The sequence below is a fragment of the Priapulus caudatus genome, unplaced genomic scaffold (genome assembly GCF_000485595.1).
Source record: "Priapulus caudatus unplaced genomic scaffold, Priapulus_caudatus-5.0.1 Scaffold1244, whole genome shotgun sequence".
NCBI lineage: Eukaryota > Metazoa > Priapulida > Priapulimorpha > Priapulimorphida > Priapulidae > Priapulus > Priapulus caudatus.
Genome location: NW_014578305.1, coordinates 26606 through 30739, shown reverse-complemented (window position 1 = coordinate 30739; position 4134 = coordinate 26606). Strand labels below are relative to the sequence as shown.

At 53.6% G+C, this 4134-nt stretch overlaps 1 long non-coding RNA gene across 1 annotated transcript in view; it reads left to right on the top strand.

Annotated features, from left to right (window-relative positions):
* The window catches only part of LOC106815946, a 12096-nt gene that overhangs the window by 210 nt on the left and 7752 nt on the right, over positions 1–4134 (top strand). The gene's annotated exons all lie outside the window — the stretch shown is intronic.

The window sequence follows — 4134 nt, the reverse complement described above, 5'->3', positions numbered from 1 at the left end:
AGGATAGTAGATGTAGATAGATAGAATCAGATAGGATAGATAGTGATTGATAGATAATTAGATAGATAGGATAGGTAGACTCGAGCAATAGATAGTAGATAGAGAGATAGATAGATGTAGATAATAGATAGATAGATACGATAGATAGATAGCTAGATAGCTAGATAGCTAGATAAGCTAGATAGATAGTAGCTAGCTAGACTAGATCAGATAAGATAGTAGATAGGTGGTAGATAATAGATGAAGATAGATGAGATACGATTAGATTAGATAGATAGATAAATAGATAGATAGATAGATAGATAGATAGATAGATAGAGTGAGACTTGTTTCCGAGAGTCCACCTGCACTCTTGGCGAGGGTGTTTAGCTCGCAGGTAAGAGTATCGCTTCCAATCAATGTGTATCCATCGTTACACCAGAACGTCACCGTCTTATTGTAGTTAAAGCTCGTTAATAAAATGTACCCGTTGACTAGTGGTATTAGCTCCGGGCACACCACGACTTGATGAATAGTTTAGAAATAACGAAAACAGCAAAATCACCATTGCGTCAACAAAATGTACGAGTTACGAATCACACTATCAAACTGAAAGTCATAATAACGGAGCGCGAACGATCGAACGAAAGCATGCTCTCTCCCTCACACACGCATACACAACAACAACAACAACAACAACAACAACAACAACACACAACAACAACAACAACAACAACAACAACAACAACCACCACCACCTCCACCATCCCCACCAACACCACCACTACCACCACAACAACAGCAGCAGCAGGAACAACAACAACAACAACAACAACAACAACAACAACAACAACAACAATAATAATAATAATAATAATAATAATAACTAATTGAATGGTGGCTGTACTAGGACTTACTGTACTTACTGATAACATGACGGGATATGGCTCCCAGACCATTCTAAATTGACGCAGATAATCATTTGGAATTGACATCAATTGGCACACGATCTCTGTCGTTCCATTCAACACGTAGCCGGCTCACATCTGGAAGGTCACGACCTGCTGGTAGCTTAAAGTCTGTACCATTCATCGCTGCCTTGCTGAGGGCAACTGGTGTTGAACAGTGAGTGCTTTTGGAGAATGCAAAGATAAAATATTTAATCTCATGTTAATACTTTAGGTAATTGCACTCATTCACCTTTATACTATTCTATACTGTCGTAGACCAGTTGCGTGCTTTTGGAGTATGCATGGATAGCAATATATAAGAATTTGCTAACACAACACACAGCACACATACACACGAACGCACGCGCGCGCGCGCACACACACACACACACACTGTGTACACACAACACACACACAACACACACACCACACCACACACACACACACACACACACACACACACACACCACACACAACGCACGCACACGCACACACAAGACACACACAAAACACACACACACACCACACACACACACACACACACACAGTCACATCCAGACATAGGCTAGAGGGCGAGAAGGTGGCAAAGGAAGGAAAAACGTTACACTGGCGCCGTACAGACCAGGATTTCTGCGGACAGGATGGCAACATCGAGACGACAGACAAGGAGCACACGTGGAGGCGAGGAAGAGCTTGCCAGTGAGATAGAGGGACCGCTGGCGCACATATAAGAGGAAGAGCGAGAAGAAGAAGAAGAGGGAGCGTGGAGACGCGAGGCAAGACGCCGGACGACCTGCCTGATGGAAATGTTAGAGGCCGCTATAGAGAGAGGGAGGGCACCACCGTCGGGAGCCCCCGCAGCACCCGAAGTAGGGAGGACACCACCGTCGGGAGCCCCCGCAGCACCCGAAGTGCCACCACCGTCGGGAGCCCCCGGAGCACCCGAAGTGCTACCACCGTCGGGAGCCCCCGAAGTGCCACCACCGTCGGGAGCCCCCGAAGTGCCACCTCGGTCGGGAGCCCCCGCAGCAGGGCTAGATCCCGAAGCAAGGAGACAGTGGTCACGAGAGAGAAGCACCGAGTCGATTAGGGAAATGAAGGAGATCGCACGACTTCTCAGGGAACTGGTGAGTGATCGGGAGCTGTCGAACGCGGCCCACCAAGCACCGCGGGGACCTGACAGGCAGAGCGGACTGAGAGGAGGAGGTGGCCTGTGTTACGAGTGTCGGGAGCGGGGCCACTTCAGTCGGGACTGCCCGCGCCTGCGACAACGAGGTGTGGGACGGCCCTACGGTGCGGCTGGAAGAAACTGGCCGACGTACACAGAAGCAGCCCGAAGACCGGGACCAAGACCCGATGGATTCGCGGGACCTTCCGAGAATGAGAGCAGGGAACCCGAACCAGCGGCCGGACAGGTACAGGGAAATTTGTAAGGGCTCGGCCGGCGCCGGCGGCCGCTGCCCGACAGCGAGTACGGCGACGTAGCAAACGAGGATTGTTAGGGTCAGTGCAGAATCGGCCCTCATGGAGAGTGAAATTGAAAGTGGCAGGAAATCCTGTCGAGTTCTTGGTGGACACTGACGCCAGTGGGACCGGCCTGGGTGCGGTGCTGTCTCAGGAGCAGGATGGGGAGGAGCGGGCCATCGCCTACTCGATCAAAACACTCTCCACCGCCCAGAGAGGGTACTGCGCCACGCATTGGAAACTGTTGGCGGAAGTAGCCTGGGAGGTCGACGCAGAAGCCTGCCGTACGAAGAGAGGACGTGTGTCGTCCCAGCCGTACGAAGAGAGGACGTGTGTCGTCCCTGCCTGCCGTACGAAGAGAGGACGTGTGTCGTCCCAGCCGTACGAAGAGAGGACGTGTGTCGTCCCTGCCTGCCATACGAAGAGAGGACGTGTGTCGTCCCCGCCGTACGAAGAGAGGACGTGTGGCGTTCCTGCCGTACGAAGAGAGGACGTGTGGCGTTCCTGCCGTACGAAGAGAGGACGTGTGGCGTTCCTGCTGTACGAAGAGAGGACGTGTGTCGTCCCCGCCGTACGAAGAGAGGACGTGTGTCAAGTCGCCTGCTGTGAAAGAAGAGGGACGTGGTGGCCGTTCCTGCTGTACGAAGATAGACGTGTGTCGTCCCTGCCGTACGAAGAGAAGAACGTCGTGTCGTCCTGCCGTACGAAAGAGGACAGTGGTGTCCGCTAACCCCGGGACAAGAGAACCGACCGAGAGGAAGATGATAGGAAGAGAAGTTACGCCGTGGAAACTCGAGCAGAAGGCCGGCGATGAGACGAAGTAGGCCGTGAGGGTTTAACGCAGACGGCTGCGGGTGACGGCCGAGGTAACAGCGGAAAGTCGACGTAGAACGGCTTACGGTGAGCATGTGAGACTGTCGGTGAGAAAGCGGGGAGCGGGTCATGCCTGCCCGTAACTATCGACGAAGGCGATTGGCTACCATGCCCTGATAGGGAGACGCGTCGCATGCGTTTATGTGCGTGCACGCAGGTTCTACGGATTCTCGCTGCTGGTCGATAGTGGGGCCGCCTTGGCGGGGGCGGGGTACATAAATACCCAGCATGGTAGGCCGCCTGCGGGGGCGGGGTATAAATCCCAATAGTGGGCGCGCTGCGCAGGGCGGCGGGTAATAAATACCCAGCATGGTGCCCGGTGCGTTCTGACCAAAACGCGGGTCGCTACGTCGTCAGGCAGAACACGAGCAGAGACCGTTAGTCTGGCCACCGTGAAGACAGGGCTAGCAGGAGGAGTCGCATGGTCTTTCCACAGCGCGCGGGCGGTGCGACACAACCTAGAAGATCTGAAAGGTGTACACGCAATGCGAGAGGCATGCTCGCGAGAGGGAAGAAGAATCGCACGGGAACGATGACTACGTGCCAAAATGGATCTAAGACTCGAGACTTGGGGCGGANACAGTAGTCTGGCCACCGTGAAGCAGGGCTACAGGAGGAGTCGCACGTCCACGCGCGCGGGCGGTGCGACACAACCTAGAAGATCAGTGAAAGGTGTACACGAATGCGAGAGGCATGCTCCGAGAGGGAAGAAGAATCGCACGGGAAGATGACTACGTGGCGAAAAATGGGATCTAGACTCGAGACTTGGACGCAGGAAGTCGACGCCAGCTGCCCAGGTCAACAGGTGGTGTGATGTCAACTGCGGGTAGGACACGAATCCAGGCTATGAGGCAGCGAGGACAGACGC